This window comes from Notamacropus eugenii, chromosome 5, assembly GCF_028372415.1.
Source record: "Notamacropus eugenii isolate mMacEug1 chromosome 5, mMacEug1.pri_v2, whole genome shotgun sequence".
In the NCBI taxonomy this organism is placed as follows: domain Eukaryota; kingdom Metazoa; phylum Chordata; class Mammalia; order Diprotodontia; family Macropodidae; genus Notamacropus; species Notamacropus eugenii.
Genome location: NC_092876.1, coordinates 68,593,583 through 68,616,090, shown reverse-complemented (window position 1 = coordinate 68,616,090; position 22,508 = coordinate 68,593,583). Strand labels below are relative to the sequence as shown.

The 22,508-nt window shown below is 38.7% G+C and overlaps 1 protein-coding gene across 2 annotated transcripts in view; it reads left to right on the top strand.

Annotated features, from left to right (window-relative positions):
- The window catches only part of WASF2 (WASP family member 2), a 79,101-nt gene that overhangs the window by 13,432 nt on the left and 43,161 nt on the right, over positions 1 to 22,508 (top strand). The window contains exon 1 of one of the 2 annotated variants that reach the window (XM_072609521.1): positions 688 to 771. The exons of the other annotated variant lie outside the window; for it this stretch is intronic. The gene's annotated coding sequence lies outside the window, so the exon portion shown is untranslated. Of the gene's footprint in view, positions 1 to 687; positions 772 to 22,508 lie in introns of those variants that run through there. 2 annotated transcript variants of the gene reach the window in all.

The window sequence follows — 22,508 nt, the reverse complement described above, 5'->3', positions numbered from 1 at the left end:
TTTTGGTTAAAAGGTTGCTTCCTTGCTAATTTCTATTCTGAGATTATTTGGTAAAATATTTTAATGTTGTGATGGCACTGTACACATATACTTTATAACTCTATAAAGCCTATTTAATAGGCATGTCTCACAATCTTCACATTTTTCACCATAGGTGAAATAGGTCAAAGGAAGTGGCAGTGGTCCTTGGGTCAGTTTGGAGCATAATGAACTTACAGTGATTGGAATTGATAGCTGGCATTTGGAGACCACCCCCTAGCCCTTCAGAATGTAACGTTATTATCTTTCATGTGTTAGTCACCATTAAAGTGAAACTGAATGAGTATTTTTTTCCTGCTCCATTTGAAGTATGAATGATACTCTAGAGAATTTAAATGTATAGTTATGAATGGTAAAGCCCACCCCCTTATCTCAGAATAGTTACCATTTATGCAAATGAAACACACTTCTTAACTTAGAAACCAAACAGAATTGAATGAGAAAAAGAGTAGAATAGATACTAAAATTATTGAATTCGTAAGACAAATTCTCAGATATGGAAGTCTCTATGAAAAATTTTCTTTTCATACCAATTTCAACATACAAATAAAGACAAAATGTTGAGAATGGCTATTAACTTTTGCCTATCTTTTTGCTTTCAGAACTCCAGACCTCTTTTCCACAGTTAAACTATGAAGGACTCTAAGGCAGGCTCTCGTGGTTATTGGATTATCTCCAATTTAGCACAAGATTCTTCTTTTTAGTGTACAGTAGCTCTGTGCCTGGGACATAGTAAGTACTTAACAAAATGCTTTCGATTGATTTTTCAGGAAGGAGCAGTAGTAGAAATAGTTAATGTGATTTCCATTAGAAAATATGGAAACAAGACATTGGCTCACACTCATGTTTAAACCTTGTTGTTGACGCACAACAGCACAGTATATTGGATAAAGAGCTGAATTTAGAGGTGGGAAAACCTGGATGCAAGACCTGCCTCTAACATGCACTGTCCGTAATGTGCCTTTGGGCAAGCCTCCTGACCTCTTACTCAGTCACAAAGCATTTTTTTAAGTCTTTCCTGTGTGCCAGGTACGGTGCTAACTGCTGGTCCTGAAGGAGCTCTCAAGGTGATGACATTGATATGGGGGAGAGAAGACATAAGTAACGGGGTACACGGACGATATGTCAAGATAGGTGGCAGGAAGGCACTAGCAGCTAAGGGAGCCAGGAAGCCCTCTTACCAAAAGGGAGGTTAGAGCTGTGAAGGACATCAGCTAGTGGTGAGGAAGGCATGGGGGAGAGCTAGTACATGGGCATGGTGATGGTACCCCAGACAACTCTCTGAGAGCAGAAATAGTAGAACAGTCACCTTGGGTTGCATTGGGAGGAGTTTCCTCACTTGTACTTCTCTATATAAAAGCAGTTAGATCTAAGGAAAAAAATTGGCACCATGAAGTTTATGAGAACATTTCTTACACTTCATTCCTAGTATTTGAGATAATAAATATTCTTTAAAAAATGCATTCCATATTGTGCCTCATTTCTAAGTTGCTTTTTTTTTTTTTTTACCTCCATGGAATTTTGATGGTCTTCAGAGGACACCACCTTCAGAGAGTAGTGTCCATTGTCACAGACAGCTGAGTAGGGACTACTAGTAAAACTGTTATATTGGGTTTTAAGCTCTACTGGCTTTTGCCCTGACATCTTTTTGTAACTTTTCTTTTTCTTTAATTAGAATCAGACAACATAAAATGTTAGTTCTGCAAGGTACCTTGTATAGCATTACCTGTTCCTGCCCCTTCTTTTACCAAGGAGAAACTACAGTTCTGAGAATTTGCCTTGGCCATGGTCAGACTCCTGACCAGTGGCAGAGTCAGTACTAGAACCCAGGCCTTCTGGTCTCATTTTTCTTCCCATTCCTTGTCTTCCTTTTCATGACTTACGTGGTAGGGACTTTACTTTCCATGTAATAGTGGGACTTCCTAAGCCACAGTTGATTCCTGATCAGTGCTTACGATCCATTCTTTGTCTTTAACATCCTGAAAGCTACTGTTCCAGGCCTAGACAACTGTACTTTATCACTGAGAACTACATCAGGAATGGTTTGGCCCTGTCGGCCAGGGTTTTTTGAGTAATTAGTGTGTTGTTAGCTCTCATTAGTTATCACTTTGTCTTTTTCTCACCTAATCCCCATGATCTTCTGCCTGCTTATATCAGAAGAATATAAGTGGCAGACTGGGTCAGACCCATGGTCCTTCTAGGTCAGTATTTTGTCTCAAACAGTATTATCATTTTGGGTAAGGATATGTAGTACCAATCTCAGCAGGCTAACTGTTCAGCATACCTTCTTTTTCCCAATATCTGTGTCACCCCTTTTTAAAAATAATTAGACCCTTAATTTCATTGGTATAGGGAATACAACCTGAACTATTACTTGTGATAATAAATTGTACAAATTTGCTGTACGTTTTAGTGTGCAAGGTCCTTTTTATTTGAGCTACGATGTCTGGCATTTGGGACTTGGTTAACAAGTCTGCATTTGCCCTCGCCACACTTCTTGGGAGCGCCTAGGTGGCACGGTGGATAGAGGGCCAGGACCGGAGTCAGGAAGACCTGATTTCAAATCCAGTTCCAGACACTTCCTAGCTGTGTAATCCTGAGCAAGTCATTTGTCTTCTGTTTGCCCCAGTTTCCACATCTGTAAAATGGGGATAATAACAGCGCCAATCTCCCAGGACTTTTTTTTTTTAATTTTTATTTTTTTTTAAATTTTTAATGTTTAACAATCACTGCCATACAATTGAGATTTTATCCCCCCCACACCTACCCCCCACTACCCCCCTCCCTCCCCACGACTGCATATAATTCTATATAGGTTCTACATATACTTTCCTATTGAGTATATTTTCACTATAGTCATGCTATGTAGTCAGACTAAAATAAATGAAAGAAATCATATAACAAATCAAAACATGATACACAAAAACATACACATACACGAACATAATCTGCTACATTCTGTGAATGACTTCCATATTTCTTTCTCTGAGTGTGGAAGGCATTTTGCCTTGAGAACCACCATTGGGATTTTTTTTTTTTAAGAAGTTCTTGTGTTATTACGAAATTCCAAGTCTACCAGAAGAAACTCTCGCACACTGTGGTCGTTGCTGTGCACAAAGTTCTCCTGGTTCTGCTCCTTTCACTCAGCATCAGGTCATATAAGTCCTTCCAGGCCTCTCTGAAGTCTTCTTGCTCATCATTTCTTATGGTGCAATAGTGTTCCATTACATTCATATACCATAATTTATTCAGCCATTCCCCAATTGATGGACATCCCCTTGACTTCCAGTTTTTGGCAACTACAAAGAGTGCTGCTATAAATATTTTTGTACGTGTGGGACCCTTTCCCATTTTTATGATCTCTTGGGGATACAGTCCTAGTAGCGATATTGCTGGGTCAAAGGGTATGCACATTTTTGTAGCCCTTTGGGCATAGTTCCAAATTGCTCTCCAGAATGGTTGGATGCGCTCGCAGCTCCACCAACAATGAATTAGTGTTCCAACTCTCCCACATCCTCTCCAGCATTTATCATTTTCTTGTTCTGTCATGTTTGCCAGTCTGATAGGTGTGATTCCCAGGACTTTTAGGAGGATCAAATGAGATAATAAGCACTTACCTGACACATAGTAAGTGCTATGTAAATAAGTGCTATATTATCGTTATTATTATGCTATCACATCCATTGTTTCTTGTTCTTTCTCACTTGAAGATTTAGTTGTTTTTTAAAGCGTTTCCTTCTTAATTAGTTCTCTTGCCCTTGTGATGGTTTTAGTTGTTTTCTGTGCATTTTCCTGCTGTCTGCTTTTTTGGAAATGGAATGACCAAAACTACACATGTGCATGTTGGGTATTCAGAAACCCTGGTAGGATAACGCAGTCAGTTTTATTTCAGACATCTGGTGTTTCATAGCTTTCTGTTTTGGTTGGTGTACAGGAGGGACTGCATGTTGTAGTGAAAGTACCTTAGACCTGCAGAAGAATTCTGATGCTTACTCGGCAATCTTGGGCAAATCCCTTAACCTCACTGTGTTTCAGTTTCCCCATCCATGAACAGAGTCAGTACCACCTAACTCATGGTTGTTGGGAAGAAAGCCCTTTGTAAATCTTAAGTGTGAATTATAATTAGGCTCTTGTATTTGAGATATGGTTTCTGATGGCCCAGGTCATGGCTTAGAGTTGGAACTATAATTTTTTAAATATAGTTTAGATACTTTTCTCCTAAATGCCCCAGCCTTATTTTTGCCCCCTTTGATGATCTTTTGCCACTTTTCTATTCAGTGGCATAACTTTGCAAGATCTGAATTAACATTTATTCATTTTAGTTTAGCATTTCATTAAGTAGGTAGGTAACAAGCATTTATTAAATGCTTACTGTGTCCCAGGCACTGAGCTATATGCCAGAGGTGTGAATACAAACAAAACAAAGAGAGTCCCTGCCCTCAAGGAGCTTCCACTCTAACGGGAAATTACAACACAGAAAAGGAAGTAGAAGGAAGGAGCATAAAGGTACCAGTGTGGGAGCATATTGGCAGAAGTCTTTGGAGTCAGAAAGCTAGCCAGGAGGAGCCCTAGGCCCCTTCTGGAAATGGAAGCCATGAAAGGCACTCACCTATGGCCGAAGAGAGCTGTTGTGGCACAGGACTGTTTTGGAGTGAGAAAGTTCTAGGCATTGAGGGAAGTTCCAGGGTGAGAGGGCAGTGTCCTTAGAGTTAGAATCATAGCCCAGGGACTATGTCTGCAACCATGGGATATTTCCAGTTCATTTATGAAAATTTTGAGTATAAATTTTCGTATCAATCTGTGAGAGCCCTGCTGTTCCGATTGCATTACTATAAAATTCCTTTATTGAACCTTAGGGTTCTCCAGAGTCATCTAGCCTGACTCAAGTCTCCCAGGAACAAAACAAAGAATAATTTTTAGACATTTGTTGTCTAGAGCCCTATGCTCTGGAGGAGATACAAGCTGGAGACAAGACATGGACCCTACCCTCATTTTTGGCTTTTGGTTCTTTCTGACCTGTGTACAGATGACACATGGCAAGTGAAAGAGGTGGAAAACAGAGGCCCAAGGGAGGCAGGTTAGTTACTAACAAGGGTGCCAGGGGAGACTTCCTGGAGGAGGTAGCATACGAGTTGATCTTTAAAGGATAGGCAGGAATTCAGAAAATGAAGAGGGGAAGGGAAGGAATAGCGTGAACAGTAGAGTGGAGGCACAAATGCACAAGGTATTTTGGGGACCAAAATGTCCAGTTGGACATTCTGTATCATACGTACTGGGGAGGAATACGAGAGAGGATTGGGAAGGTAGGATGGGCAGTTGGCAGACGTAGATGGCAGTGAATGTACTTTTTATTGGGCAGTTAGGAGGAGCCATTGGAGATTTTTCAGTAGACAAACGACATTTTATGCATAAAGCACATTAGTCTGGTAAAGATATGAAGGATAGGTTGGAGGGAGGAAATTGAGGTGGAGACAACTGTGGAAAAGCTGCTGAGACTACAACAGTATAAATGGATAGAACAACCACCACAAAACAATAAAAATTAAATGTTGCAGAATTACAGATAACAATCCTAGAGTCCCAAGTAAGAGCTGTGAAAAGATGCCTCCTCTGCTCCTTTGCCGAGGTGGGAGGGTCACAGGTTTGGAACACTGTGTGTGTTTTCAGGTTGTTTTCCATTTATCGATCAGTTACGGTGTGGTTCTTTTTTCCCTTCAGAAATTCTTTGTTGTATGAGATTGTTCTCTGGGAGAGAAAAGAGAGAAATAGAGGAAGATATTTAGGTTATATAAAAAACAAGAGATAAATAAAAATTTATTTCTAAAAAGGCTGTTGTAGTAATTTAGGGTCATAATTAGGTACTCTACTTGGGTAAATACCAACAGAAAGGAGAGAAGGGATCTGACTTGGTAATTGGCAAATTACTTAGTAACTAGTGTTTAGATTAACCTTAGATACATGTACTTCCTTTGCCCTGCCCTAGTCTACCTTCTGTCCCATCAGGAGGGCCTAAGAAGGAGCTGGCACCACAGGTTGTACTCTTCTCCCCAAACCTCTCTTTATTTTTTTGTTCTTTCCATCCCTCCATTCTCCATCTTCCTACAGTGGGTTCAGCTGGGCAGAGATAGATATGGTTGCTCACACTGTTTGTATGAACAAGTCATAAGCTACAATCTTTGTTTTAAGATGTACTACCACTGAACTTTACCATCTTTTTTGCCAATGTGCTCTCCACACCTCTGAGCATTGATTACCATCTGACCTGCCAGTGTAATCAAATGACTCATGGGCCTTGCCATCCACCCTACAGCTAGATTTTTAGGACTGCTGGTCCCTTCCATCTGCCCTGTGACTGAACCCTTCTGTATGTTTTGTCTCCCCCTGTTAAAATGTGAGCTTCTTGAAAACAGGGACCGACTTCCTTTCCTGTGTATATCCCCAGTAGTTGACACAATGCTTGGTATATAGTAAGCACTTAAATTTTTTTTTATTCATTGACTCATTCTGACATGGAAATCACCCAAGTGTCACCATAGCTATGCCAGAGGTCCTACCAGAAAGGCCTTTGAGTACAGCTGATGACAGACTTATGCTTGTGTTCTGTGGACCAGCCTAGCCAAATTCCAAGAAATAATTTACTTGGTAGGCAGTAGGGAGCTGCTAAAGACTTTTTAGTAAATAAATTATGTTTTACGCAGTGTTAAGTGTAAGGCGATGAATTTTTTGGCCACAGTAACATCTTAGGATTATAGATCTACATTGGTGAAAGCAGTACTCACATCAGAAAAATCATAGATTCTTGAAGTATCAAAGAGATCTAATTGTTATAAAGTTCATATATAAAAATGAAATTTGTCTCTCTGTAACTTTTACTCATTAGTCCTACTTCTGCTTTCTGGTCACTGGACTGGGCGTTCTATGCCCAGAGCAGCAGCCACTTTCTAGTAATGTATTCTTGAGTAGGCGCTTTTCTACGGGCCTTAGTTTTTTCACCTGGAAAATGAGTGTGTGCGTTGGATTCATTATTAAGTTCTCTGTACTTCTGACATTTTATGATTCGAATCCCTTTTTTACATAGCCCTCCTACCACGTATTTGAAGACAACAATCATGTGTCCTCTCTCTTGCCTGCCTTCTCAAAGATTTTCTTCAGGTTAAACTCTAATTTCTGTTGCTAGAGGGTCAGCAGCTTCACTGGCATTCTCTATTTGGATAGGTCATATATGAAATGATCTATATTTATGAAGGTGTGGGATGTAACATGCCCTTTCTATTGTCTGTTGTCCTAAAGGGAAGATCTATTCTTTCTGGCTGTCTTCAGAGGTCTTTCATTAGGTGGTGGACATAATCTAGCCCATTGTATTCTACCTTGGTTTTAATGGAAGATCGACTAATGACATTTTGCCCCCTTAAGACTTCTTTGGTACTGGATATTGGCTCTTTTGAGTAAGAAAACAAAAAGTAGAGTATACTAGAGGCAGCTCTTTTGGGTCTGAGTACCTTGGCAGAGATACACCCTTTATTCAAGTCCAACATAATTCTGAAGCTGAAATGGATTTGCTAGAATAAACTACCATCTTTTAGTGTGCTTACCTAGAGGCAGAGAGATGGAGGATGACCTGTTGGGGTCCCTACCAGCCTCATGAAGCTGTCTGTTGTAGAATAGGTGGCTTAACTACATTTCAATGTTTGCTCTATCAGTGGGGGAAATAGGTCTTTTCTACTTTGGGGTAATTGGATGTATAATCTCAGAAATTTGAGTTAAGTGAAGAAAAAGGCAATCTCACTAGGAGTAGTTTTGTAAGAACACATTTATTACTTTGTAATTGACAGAGTCCAAAGAAATAAATATGGAACTGGGCTAATAAAACGTTATCAGGCTATTTTGCTAGGTTGAGGTCCTTGTATCTGCTTTAATGAATAAGTGATGCGAAGCTAACATTGTATTATAATAATAATAGCTCCCACACCACTTTACATAGATCTCATTTTATTCTTGTAAGTGTAGTGCAAGTATGAGCCCCATTTTATAAATGAGGAAACTGAAATTCAGAAAGGCTTGTTGACTGAGAAGTAACAAAGCAGAGCTCCCAGCCTGGGTTCTCTGATTGCAAATCCAGTGCTCTTTCCAGTATACCCTGTTGCCTCTTAGATGCAAGTGATTTCTTCCCAAAGTGTGGAAGAACAGGGGATTAAACATTTCCCTTCTTCAACTCCCCCTAACCCCAAATAAAGATTTTTTATGCCATTAATTTTCTGTTTCCTCCTGGACAAATGACTCCTTTCAGGTTTGTCACACTGCTCTTCTTTCCTCCTCTCTGATTTCTCCTTCTCAGTCTCCTTTGCTGGTTAGTTTTCCATATTATGTTCTGTAACTCTGACTTGTTACTTGCAAAAACTCAAGTGACATCTTCTACATGAAGCCTTTCATGAACCCCTCCAGATACTAGTGCCTTCTCCTTCAAAAAATGTACCTTATATTTTGTACATACTATTTCTTTACATTATCTCCACCAGTAGAACGTAAATTCAAGAACAGAAACATGTTTCATTTTTAGTCTTTGTAGCTTGAGTGACTGGCACATGGTGGTGGGTACTTACTAAGTGCTTGTTGACGGATGGAAATGAAGTGTGGCTACGAATCAATCAGAGCGTATACAAAGGTAAACTTGAGTCCGAGAAATCCAAGTTATATTTCAGATTTGTGAAGTCCAAAGTGCTGATGTTTGCTGTCCGATAGAGAGAACTTTTAATGAAAAATACTGCGCAGGAAAAAGGAACCCTTTCCCAAGTAGAGTAATTTCTTGCAACTTTAGCTATAATAACTATATTCTTGAAATCGGAAGCAATTGAAAAAGTTTTCTACTGGGTCAATAGCTCTCATAAAGCCCATGCACTTTACCTCAAGAGAGGAGAAAGTGTCACCCTCACACACTTCTCTAGGCAAATATGTGTAAAATAAGGCTGCAGATTTAGAAGCAGCAGGAAATATGGCCATAGAAATGACAGCTGGCGGCAGAGGGAAAGGATAGAACTATAAAAAGCTTACAGAAGAATTGTTAAAGAATTGGTGGAGGGGAGGAGTAAATAGCTCCACACACCTCAATGCAGTATGGTCATTTGTTTTTCTAATGATGATCTGACTCATCAAGAAAAGTTTAAATTATGTTTACTATGCTCTATTTAAGAAAGGAACATTTGTAATGTGTTTTGAAAATATGTCCATGAAAAATGATTAAAATAAAACTGTTTAGTGTTTAAAGGGCTAAGTTTGCATTATCTGGGAAAGAAATGTAAGTAAAGCACTTCATTTGACTATGCTTTATTTTTTAAGTGTTCCAAACAGTGAAAAGAATAGGTTTTCTCATCTTTGGAGTAATAACTACTTAGTATTAAACTTTAGACATTTGGACTAATTTGGGAGGAACCTAATATAAGAGTGTTTTTGTACAAGTATATTTATAATTTTGCATTTGATATAGCCCAAATCAATAAATATAGAACCATACCAACAGTGTTACCCAGAGCTGTTTTGACAAGTAGAGATCCTTGTAACCATTTTAATGAGTAGATGAGAATGATAAGCAGTTAATATCAATTATATAATAGCTTGAACTTAAATGGTGCTCTAGGGTTTGTTTATAAAATGCTTTGTAATTTGTTACTTGCTACACAGTTTTGAGGTAGGTCGTAAAAATATTGTTATTCCCCTTTGAATGAGGTTAAAGTGACTTGCCCAAGGCCACACAGCTAGTTCTAAGTATAGCTAGAATCCTCCTTGTCTCTTCTTGTTGGGCTGTTTTAGGAGCCTTGAATTTTACCGTGAGCTTGGGTGCTGTTCGCTCTAATTCTTCCAGATATTTGAATATTATTTTGTTGGCAAACTAGGCCTACATTGCACTAATAGAGCTGTGTTGCTTATTTCTTACAGACTACTAGTTCTTTTTTTGCGTCTTTCCTAAACATCCAACTCTTTACTGTACAATCAGTTTTGCTAAATCCCTACAGAATAGTTTCCCTAAAAATTCTACTCCACTTCCAGATCTGAAAAAAATAAAAATTTTTTTTTTTTTTGAGACAATCGGGGCTAAGTGACTTGCCCAGGGTCACATAGCTAGTAAGTATCTGAGGCTGGATTTAGACTCAGATCCTCCTGACTCCAGGGCCAGTGCTCTAGCCACTGTACCACCTAGCTGCCCCTGAAAAATCTTAAGATGTTTTGTAAAATCTGTCAAATGGTTCACAATTGAATTTTAACTTAACTAAATGTTTGAATATCTGCATGAAGATATGCGTTCCCATGTTGGGACCTCCACATGCCCCTCTTTTTTTTTTTTTAAACTCTGTCCCCTTCTCAAGAGTCTATTTGACTTGTAAGTACTGCTCACCTTAATCTACCCTCCCATTTGTTTCCCCACCCCTTTTAGCCCTGTTCCCTCCTACTTTCTTGATGGCTAAGATGAATTTCTCTACCCAACTGTATGTGTGTATATATTCTTTCCTCCATGAACCAGTTCAGGTGTTGCTTGCTCTCCCCTCTATTGTACAGATGCTTCTTTGCATGCTTTTTTTAATATGAGATAATTTTCTTCTTTCTTCTTTGCTTCCTCCCTTCTCCCAGTGTGTCCCTCTTTTTCACCCCTCCATTCTTTTCATATCATCCCAACAAAATAGATTCATATTCATGCCCTCTGTCTAAGTAGACTCCTGACTTCCTTAAGGATGATACAGTTCTTAGGGCTACAGTGATATCATTGTCTCATATGGTAGTATGAACATTTTATCCTTATTAAGTTCCTTATTTCTCACTCATGTTTACCTTTAAATGCGTCTCTTGCATCTTGTGTTTTAATATCAAATTTCCTACTCAGCTCTTGTCTTTTCACCAAGAATGCTTGAAATTCTCCATTTCATCAAATGGAGAATGTTTTCCCCCCACTGTAGGATTATATTTAGTTTTGCTGTGTAGGTTATTCTTGGAAGTAATCTTTTACCTCCTAGAATATCATTCCAAGCTCTCTGCTCTTTTATGGTGATAGATGCTAAATCTTACATGATTCTGATGTGGTATTTGAAGTACATCTTTCTGGCTCCCTGCACTATTTTCTCCTTGAGTTCTGGAATTTGCAATAATATTCCTGGGAGTTTTCATTTGGGGATCTCTTTCAGGAGAGGATCAGTGGTTTCTTTCCATTTCTATTTTATCCTCAGGATCTAAGATAGCAATTTCTTGAAATATGATTCTAGGCCTTTTGTGTTGTTGTTCACAGCTTTCGAGTCGTCCAGTAATTCTTAAATTTTTTTTTCTCCTTGATCTATTTTCTAGGTCTTTTGTTTTTCCTGTGAAATAGTTCACATTTTCTTCTGTTTTCTTTTTTTTTATAATTTAGTGTAATGACTTTGTTTTATTTTTTCTTGATGCCTTATAGAGTCATTAACTTCCACTTGACCAAATGTGATTTTTGAGAAGTTATTTTTTTCAGTTAGGTTTTTTACAACATTTTTTAAATAACATTTGGCCAATTCTGATTTTTAAGGAGTTACTTTCTTAAGGTTTTGTGAGTGTGTGTGTATGTGTGTGTGTGCGCGCGCACATGTGCATGCATGCCTCTTTTACCAAGCTGTTAATTCTCTCTTCATAGGTTTCTTCTATAACTCTCATTTCTTTCCCTAATTTTTCCTTTACCACTCTATTTGGTTTTTAGTCATTTTTTTGAAAAAGGTCAGGTTCTTTTGGTTGTTCTTTGCTCTTTTGTTTTCCAGTCTACATCTTTGTCTTTGGACTTTATGTTAGGATTGGGTTCTGCTTATCTCTGGGAGGGATGACTGGGCTGAGCTTCTGTCTTTTATATTCTGCTGCTGTTACATCTCAGTCTGGTAGCCTGTAAGTTTTCAGTGCTTCCAATGTGGTATGGTCTGTTCACTTCCCTCCTGGTCTGTGCTCTGCTTCTTACCAGGGGTAGGCCCCTACTCCCCAGGAACTATGTCCCTGAACTGGCTAATAGGGACAGATCTGCTCGATGGCACCTGTTTCTGTGCCCAATGCTAGTATAAGAATCCCCTGGTATCTCTTTCTGCCCAAGTGTTCCTTACTGTCTGGGCACTAAGATGCTCTCAGCCACTGTTATCACTGTCATGACCCAATGCCATTTCTGTTGCTATACTGAACTCCTGGCTAACCTCTGCCCTGTTGTCTGTAGACCTCACTGTTTATATTCCTGAACTGTCCTCAACTGGGAAAATGGCTCACTGAATTTTTTTTTACTTTCCTATTTAGGATTGGGTTCAGCATGTTTTCTAAGTCATTGTTGAAGAGGTTTGGGGGGAACTGGGGCAATATTGTTACCTCTCACTGCAACATCTTGATTCCCCTCATGTAGGATGTGAAAATAATACTACTGTAGTCAGAGACAGAATGTTCCAAGGCAGACTGAGCCTTTGCTTCTTTGCCTTCCTTTCTGCTGCCTCTCTTGTCTATAAGCCCTTACTCTAGGCTCACTTGGGACATGTCAGGGAGAGAAGTTTAAATTTAAGTTAGAAATGATGGTCATCTGTTAGCTCCTTTGGTAAAATGTTTGGTGGGGAAGGAGGTTGAAGCAAAGGGTTAACATAAGTTTTCATATTTCTGTACATTTTAATTTTCCATACTGTCTTCCTTACTTCATTATCATTGTGATCACATCAATCAGTGTGTTTTTATGAAGTTGCTACCCTGTACCAAACGCTTTGTTAGGCACAGAGTGTAAATACAAAAGTGAGACAGTCCTTGTCCTGAAGGAGTTTACATCAGGCTACTATTTCCTAACCTTCCTGGCTGTATCTCTCTTAGATAATTTTAATGGATATAGTTTGTTCTTCATCAGGTCATGCTTTTTTCTTCCTTGTTCCCTCTGTTTCTTGTTCTCACTGTTGAGCAAGATGCAGATTTTCTTGCTGAACCACAGACCTTTTGTTCCTTATTTTTTATTTCTAGAGGAACTGTGCTGTGGATTCTGTCTTTATCTTCTAACTTGTTTCCTCCTTTCTGGTTCAGTGCATTTTTACTGGGCTGAACATCAACGACTGAAACACCCTTAAATTCAACCACTGAACACTCCTTAAGAGACTGCTTCCTGATGAAAAATTTGCCAGATTTGAGCCCTATGGCTGTAATGAAAGAACTTAATTGTGGTTAATTTTTTCATTATAGAAGTTTGGGACTGTAGGATCACAGGATTTTCAATTGAAGGAATCTTTAAGATCACTGAGTCCTGCCCTCCCATTTTAAAAAAATATTGTAATACTCCAGTGGATCTATGATCTCATTGATATGGGTATTTCTTTCAGGGATGCAAACTTGGCTGCCATATCTCTCTATCTCTCATCCTTGCCTGGCCATCTTGTGTAACTTCCATTCCTGTCCTCCCACAAATTTACTACATCGGATTTACTCAGCGTGCTGAGGGGCGTTCTCTTTCTGTTGACAGGGAAACAGGTGGGCTCTTCATCCGTTGTCCCTGTTTCTTTCTATGAAACTCAATCTTTTTCTTTCTAGTCACATTATTCTGTTGGCGTTCTTTATATCACTTATACATAATTCACCATATGTTAGGTGTTATAGTCAGCTCAAACTGCTTCTGTCCACTGTGCACTTCCCTCATCCCTTTTGAGTTATCCTGCATTTCCAGTTTTTGGCGACTAGTCTTCCATGACTGGGAGCCATTACAGCATCATTGGAAGTACTGGAAGAGTATTGGTGTTACAAAAATGAGCCTGTGTTTCAGAAAAAAGCTGGAAATTTTCCCAAAAGCATCCTAACCCACCTTTCTGTTTGGTTCTGGGCCCAGCTATGTGTCTGTATGTATTGTCTGTCTCAGGTACATATGCACTGATGGATGAGCTCTATCTAACTACTACATAGTCTGAATTAGAAATATTTTTCATCTACTTAGTTTTTCTGTTGTTATCATTAAAGTTTGCTCTTTTAAATGATTATAGATCCCATTTAGGAAGCTCTGCAGTATTCCAGACCTTGATTTAATTAATGCAGTGTCATTTGAAAATGGTACCTGGAGTACGTCACCATCTATAGGGAATCCTTCAGTTGAGACAATGTGTTGGGCTTTCTTCGTGACCATCTTTTGATAAGCGTACATTTCCCTGTTTTATGCCTTGTTTAATATTAATCAAAGGGTCATCAAATAAAGTAATTCCTACTATTTCTTTAAAAAAATTTTTTTATATGTTTTTGATATTTGCATTCATGGGAAAGATTTTGTTGAAGGAGAGCCCCTAAGATGGCATTCTGTTCTACCCAACAAGAGCTTTTTTTTTATATTCAACAAAAAAGTGCAATGAGATCCTTATTTTTTTTTACTTTTCAGTCAGTTATGTGATTGCAAAGATATGGTTTGCTGTGGAATATTGTTTGTAAACATCTACATATTCCAGAGGTGTATGTATGTGTATAGATTATTCTCAAAAAAATTGTATATGTATGGGAAGGTAAGTGGGAAGGGTAGGTAGCTCTTGATATCCCTAGTCACTTAATTTTGGTAATGATAATGTTTGAGTTTGTTTTCTACCTTGAAAATCAGTCCTTCAGAGCTCTCAAAATTTTTACCCTCAGCAAAAATCGGTAGACTAATTTAGCTGTTTTTCCCATGTGTGTTTTCCTTGTATCCTTTCTACTTCATGTGGCAGAATGTTTAGGATTGTGATATTGAGCCTAGATATCATGGCTCCCCTGTCCTCAGTGGTGAAAAGCATGTTATTTAAAAAAAAATTCTTTACAAATCTTTTCCCTTTTTCATTGTTTTGTTGTCTTTCTAGTTTCAACCTTAAATGCCCTAAGCCTTTGCTTAGTTGGATCTCCTGCCACACGTTCTTTAAACTTTCTTTTCCCATCCACTACTTCTTGCGGCTTGAGGTGATACTGCTCATAATCTTCAACCATACGTTTCCAAAAGATTTTGTAATCAAATCTATATTCCATCAGTATTGTTGTTGGCTGCCATATCTCTCTATTTGGCATAGAAATCAAGTGTTCACCAGGTGAGGTGGTTCTTGGGCTTTTTTGGTCTTATTATGGTAATTGGTTAGATTTCTTTATTTTTGAAATCAAATTTTATTGATTCCTTTTCTTTTTACATCACAGTCTTTTCTGGATCTCATATCCTCCTGGGATTAAACTATCTCGTGTAAAAAAATTAAGAAATTAAATAAAAGCAGTCAACGCAGTGATTATAGCTATGCTCTATTGTGCCCTGTAGTTCCCCATCTCTATCAAAAGGAAGGGGGATGGGAGGGAATAACCTTTTATAGAGTGCCTACTATGTGCCAGCCACTATGCTAAGTGCTTTTTACAAATATCATCTAAGTAATATTGGGTGGGGGGAGGGTAGTGTTAAACTTTGTTGAAATTGTTACATTTAGTATTGATAGCCTTTCCTCAATTTATTTTCTATTATTGAGCATCATTAACTTGTTTAAGATGTATTAGAGTTTTAAAATTGTATGCCATATCTTTTTCTTATTTTTATCCTTCTAGTTTTGTATTAGTCTTTGATCTTTAAACAAATCATATGGCTAATTCAGAGATGTTTCTACATCAGTAATGAAGTTGTTTCTTTTCTGTTAAAATACAATCAATTTCATTTCTTGTATTTTATGTGTTGCTTATTGTTTCAAGTACCTTCTGATTTTTTTTTCCCTGAGAAATTATTTATGACATATAGACTTGCTTGAGACTTTTGGTTGGTAGTTACAAACTTTTGGCCTTTGTCATTCCTTATTGCCAAACCATATTTTCCCATATGTTTCCCACACCATCCTTTCCTTTGCCCTTGTTTGAATTGAAATCCTCAAGTATCAAAATATATGTTGATTTAACTTGGAGGGTTTTATCAAGTTCTTCATAGAAATGTTCTACCTTCTCATCATTTGCATCTAGTGGTATACAAGCATCAGTTATTTTCATGGTAGCTTTTTACATATACTTATTATGAGAACTATCCCATGAAATGATGTTTCTTTTTGCCTTTGGGTGCATGATAAAACCAGCAGGGATGGGCACATCCTTGATCTTGCCATCATCTACAACAGTTCCACTTCTGTAATTAAGACTGAAATTCTTTTGTCCGACCAGAGCCTCTGAGGTCATTCCATCACTCTTTATGCCTTATTGCTCTATCCCCATTGCTACCTACAATATCTCTCTCTGTCAGTACTGTTACATGACATCACACCTGCTTTGGCCTCACTCTTTTTGTTTTTCAGTATTAATCCTTTAGTTTACCAGTTCAACTTTATGCTTTACTCTCCCATCCCTTATTCACCTGTATTATAGCTCACACCTTGCCAAACTATAACCCCAGATTATTCTAACCTTTTAATTCTCCTATTCATGTGAGCTGGATATCACAAATTTATTATTTAATCTCAACTGGTCCCTCACTACAGCAAGACAGGCTTAATTCACCTCTTTAGTTGATTGTTTGTCCCACTCACCATAGTAGCTGTTTCAGATTTTCTCTTCTCTCCCCACCCTCACCTTACTATGTACTTTATTTTACCAGGAACGTCATCTTTTCTCCTTTTCTATATCTTACAACATTTTTGAGATCATCTCCCATTGTCTTTTCCTTTCTTTCAGTTTCTGATGAAGAATCGGTCCATGTTTTTGCCATGGTAACCCTTCTCCATGAACCTTTCATCCCATCTCCGATCTTTTGTGGCACATTGTTCCCATTGTCATTTCCCTCTCCAATTTCCAAATTGCCAGTGCACCGTTTCCTTTTCTGCTGCCTACAATGTACCCGTTTCCTTCATTTAGAAAGAAATCCTCCCTAGATATTAATGTCTGTTGTCCTATATTTCTTTACCCTTTCTCAGATGAACTCCTTGAAAAAAGCCATCTATACTTGGAGATTCCATTGTCTTTCCTTTCATTCTTTTCCACATCCTCTATAATCTGCTTTCTTGTGTCTCACAATTGAAATTGTTTCTTCCAAAGTTGCCAGTGAGCTCTTATTTGCCAAATCTAATGGCCTTTTTTCAATTTTCATCCTTTTTGACCTCTCTGTAACATTTAACACTGTTGACCATCCCCCTCCTCTCTCTTATCTAGATTTTTGTAATATAACTCTCCCCTAGTTCTCCTACTTTCCTGACTATACCTTCTCAGTCATTGCTTCCACGTACCCCAAAGACTCTGTCCTAGGTCCTCTTTTCTTCTGTCTTTTAACACTTTCTCTTAGTAGCCACAGCAGCCACATTGGCATAATTGTTTCAATGGTGATGATTCTCAGCACCATATGGTCTCTCTCCTGAACTCCAGTCGGGGAGCTTACCAGCTGCTTATTGGACATTTCAAACCAGATGGGTCATAGGCATCTTGAGTAAACTTTGAAAAACAGAACTTTATCTTTTCTCTTGAATCCATCCCTCCTCCAGACTTCACTATTTCTGTGGAGCATACACTATCATTCTTCCAGTTATAGAGGGTTGTTGTTGAGACCTGGTTCTTAGTCGATATAACCAATCAGTTGACAAACCTTGTTGTATCTACCTCCACAGCATTCTTTGCATCCATTCCCTTTTCTACACTCACACAATCACTACCTTAGTTTAGCTCCTAATGGTGTCTTGCCTAGATTTTTCCAGTAGCTTTCTAATTGGTCTTAAGCTTCAAGACTCTCCCCATTCCAATCTGTTCTCCACATAGCAATTTTCTTAAAGTGCAAATCTGACCATGATATTCCCCAGCTTAATAAACTCTAGTGGTTTTCTGTTACCTCTAGGATCAAATATAAACTCCTCTGTTTAACATTTAAAACCCTTCTCAACCTGGCTCCATTCTACTCATTCAGCCTTATTTCATATCATTCCACTCCTCCTCCAATCCAGCGAGAAGTAAGTTCTTTATTTTTCCTCAGACATGGCATCTCATCTTCTGACTCTGAGCATTTATACTGGCTGCCTTCTTTCCTTGGAATCAGTGTCCTTATCAGCTCTGCACCTGACTGCTAGCTTCCATCCAGGCACAGCTCAAGCATCGCCTTTTACGCAAAGCCTTTCTTGATCCCCAGCTGCTAGTGCCTTGCCCCTAAAGTTATTTTCTTTTTATTTTGTATGTGTTCAATATGTTTCTCCTTGCTAGATTGTAAACTCCTTGAGAGCAGGGTTTTTTTTTTTTCATTTTGGTCTTTGTGTTCATCTATTGTATTAGTCCCTTTAAAGAGAACTTGTAAATCAATTGTCCATTTACCAGAAGCTTCCTCTGTCTTCTGGTTTAATTTATTTTTAAAAAATTTATTTTGTCATTGTCTTTTGTCTTTACATCATTCATTTTTGGAGGGAGAATAACTGGCCCTGAAAAGAAAGAGTGGCAGTTGGGCAAAAATACTCAATTAAGTGAACACATCTGGCGATGTATATAACGCTGTGTCCCAGCATTTCTCTACCTCTCTGCTATATTTCTTTTAATCCTCTGGATGGAAAGTGACTGTCCTTTCCTTGAATTTGTGGCAAATAAGGAGAAAAAAATCTGGGCACATCCTGGCAGGTGCCCTAGACTTGCAGTAAAGAAAATTCCTAAGGATTCAAAGGAAAGATCAGCCTAAGCAGGGTGAGATACCTAAGGTGAGAGATACCTAAGAATGAAATTCTGCAGACATAAAGGGAGACAATTGCCTTGAGGCAGGAAAATGGGATTTGTAAGAAGAGACTGATGTGGATGCACAGGGATCCCACCAACTCATGTAGATTTTTAAAAGAAATATACAGAAGGTGGAAGTATGACCCAGTCACAGGATGAATGTAAGTGCATGGCCCAGCTCTGTATTAGGAATGCTGAAGCACAGAGTTCATGAATACGAAGAGGATCCTTTATTAAAACCAGATTGGGAAGAAAAGGAGGGTCAAAAACTGACACCCAAGCAGTGGCTGCACTGCTCATTCTAATTTTGCTTCTGTGTTTTTTGTTAAGAGGAATGAGTAACAGGGAGTTGGTACTGAAGATAAGTAATGAAGCAGGCAGTAAGAGAGTACTTGGCTCCCTTTATGAACGCAAGTCATCTGGCCCAGATGAACAACATCCTCAGATACTAAAGAGCTGGCAGATGGGACTGCTGAGCCACTGTCAATGATATTTGAAAGACCATGGGCAAAGAGAGAGGTCACACAGGATTGAAGAACAAAAAGGTAGAAGGAAATGAAGTCTGCAAACTATAGGCTAATGTATTTCCTAGAAAAATCCTAGACTAGGTTATTACAGAGATGGTTGGTGAACATCTAGAAGGGGAAACTGATTACAGAGAGCTGTGGCTTTATCAAGAATAGATTATGCCACACTAACCTCATTTCCTTTTTTTGACAGGATTACTAGATTACTGTAGTAGGTGAGGGCAATATTGTGGAGGACTTAGCTTAACTAGATTTTAGTGAAGTTTTTGATAAAGAATCTCATAGTATTGTAAGAGAAGATATGGATTAGATAAGAATATGATTAAATGGATTGAGAACTGGTTGGATGACCATACTTGGCATCATTATTTGCTCATTGTCAAGGTAACAGAAGGTCTTGAGTGAAGTGCTCCAGGGATCTGTGCTGATTCCTAGACAGTTTATCATTTTATCACTGACTTGGAGAAAGGCACAAATAAGGCTTAGCAGATTGACAGGGAGGGATAGCCAACCCAATGGATGGCAGGATCCAAAAGGATCTTGACAGGTATTGGGCTGCATCTAATAAGAGGAAATTCAGTAGAAATAGAATTGGTAACATCTTATATTTGGGTACAAAAAAAAATCAACATCACAAGTACAAGATGGGAGATATATGGCTAGATAGCAGTTCTGAAAAAAATCTTTATTAGATTACAAACTGTATGAGTCAGTCATGTGATATGACAGCCACAAAGGCTAATACAAAGGATCAGTTCTGGAGTAAGAAGAGACTTTAAACTGTTGAGTCTAGTTCTTCATTATACAGATGAGAAAACCAAGTTCAAGTTTAAGCAACTTCCAAGGTCACAGCTTGTAAGTGTCAGAGGAAGGATTTAAATTCACATCTTCCAGACCCCCAGGTTTTTCCACTGTGCCATGCTTTCCCCGCCCAGACAGCCTTGGATTGCATTAAGAGAGGCAAATAGTAGCTTCTAGAATTAGAGATGCGATAGTACCATTGTACTCTGCCCTTGTCAGACCTCATCTGGAAGCTCAGTTCTGGGTATACACTGGCTTAAGACTCACATTGATAACCTTCAGATTAGTGAAGTTGACAGAAAAAAAAGGAAAATGGCAAAAGTTAGAGAAGCTGTGAGAAAACAAGCACATTAATGTACTGGTGAGTCCAGTGGATTTGAGAATACCAAAAAATACTTTGCCACCCAAATTGCAGTCAGTAAACATTTTTTAAGTGCCTACTATTTGCCAAGCACTGGGGATACAAAGAAAGGTAAAAGACAGTGCCTGCCCCCAGGAAGCTCACAGTCTAATGGGGGAGACAACATTCAAGCCACAATATACAAACAGGATAGATACAGAATAAATTGGAGTTAGTTAGCAGAAGGAGTGCACTAAAATTAGTAGGGATTGGGAAAGGCTTCCTGTAGAAGGTAGGATTTTAGCTGAGACTTAAAGGAAGCCAGAAATTGGAGATGAGGAGAGAGAGTATTCCAGGCAGTGGGGAGCAAACAATGAAAATATTTGGAAACAGGAGATGGAATGTCTTGTGCAAGGAAGAGCAAAGAGGCTAGCTAGTGTCGGCGGATCCTGGAGTACATAGTGATAAGGTGTGAACAGAGTGGGACTTAAAAGGGTGAGAGGCGAGATTATGAAGGCTTTTAAGTGCCAAGATGGATTTTCTATTTGATCTTGAAGGTGAGAGGGAACCGTTGAAGTTTATTGAGTAACAATGACGTGGTCAGATCTGCTCTCTAGGAAGATCACTTTGAATGGAGAATGGACTGTATTGGGTCAAAATTTGAGGCAGGCAGACCTACAGACTATTGTAATAGTCTAAGTGGAAAGTAAGGAGCTGCACCAGGGTAGTGGCAGTATCAGAGGAGAGACAGAGGCATATGCAAAAGATATTACAAAGGTAAAATCAGCAGGCCTTGGCTACAGATTGGATATGGAGGGTGGGGTGAGAGAGTGAGGAGTTGAAGATGACTCTTAGGTGACTTGGAGAATGGTGGTGCCCTTAACAGTAATAAGAAAGTTTGGAGAGAAAGATGAGTTTAACTTCATACATGTTGAGTTTGAGATAACTGCAGAACATCCAGTTCACAGTGTCTGATAAGTAGTTGGAGATACAAGACTGGAGATTAGCAGGCAGGCTGGGGCTGAATTAGTGGATTTGAGAACCATCAGGAGAGACGATGATTATATCCATGGGATCTGAGGTGTGATCATCAAGTGAAGTGTATAGCATGAGAAGTGCAGTCCTTTGTGCCGTTGGGGGCTTGACGAGAAGAAGACCTAGCAAAGAAGACTGAGAAGAAGGGGAACCATATGAGAGTAGTGTCATGAAAACCTAGAGGAAAGAGAGTGCCAAGGAAGATGACTGACAGTGTCTGAGACCGCACAGAGGTCAGGAAGAGTAAATATTTCAAAAAGACTTTTGGATTTATCAATTAAGAGATAGTTCACTCTGGAGAGTATGATTTTGGTTAAATGATGAGGTTGGAAGTCAGACTATAGAGAATTAAGAAGAGAGGGAGAGGTAAGGAAGTGGAGACACTTACTGAAGACAATATAGTACATCTTTTAACTCCACTGCTAGTAGGCCTATACCTCAAAGGGAGCAAAGAAGGGGAAAAGGACCCATGTGTAGAAAAGGATCCATATGTATAGTTCTCTTGGGGCAAAGAACTGAAAACTACTCATCATTTTAAGAATGACTGAACAACTGATTTGTTATACGGATTCTTTCATTTATCTTAGTCTGACTACATAGCATGACTATAGTGAAAATATACTCAATAGGAAAGTATATGTAGAATCTATACAGAATTGTATGCAGTCGTGGGGAGGGAGGGAGGTAGTGGGGGGTGGGTGGTGAGGGATAAAATCGCAATTGTATGGCAGTGATTGTTAAACATTAAAAAAATTTAAAAAAAAAAAAAAAAAAAAAAGAATGACTGAACAAATTATCTCAAATACTACTGTACTTTAAGAACCGATGAAAGGGAAGACTTGTGTGAACTGAAGGAGTGAGCAAAATGAGGAGAATTTATACAATAACAGCATTGTAAAGAGAAACAACTTTGGAAGATTTAACTCTCATCAACAGTGACCATCCATGACTCCATAGGATCAGTGATGAATCTTGTTACCGATTTCTAGGAAGGGGGGTGATGGACTCAGTGCAGAGTGAAATATTTTATATTGCTTGCACATGGACAGTGAGAACATTTGTTTTGCTTCAGTGTGCATGTCTGTTAGTAGGATTTTTTTTTTCTTTTTGAACAGGGGGAGAGAAGTGGC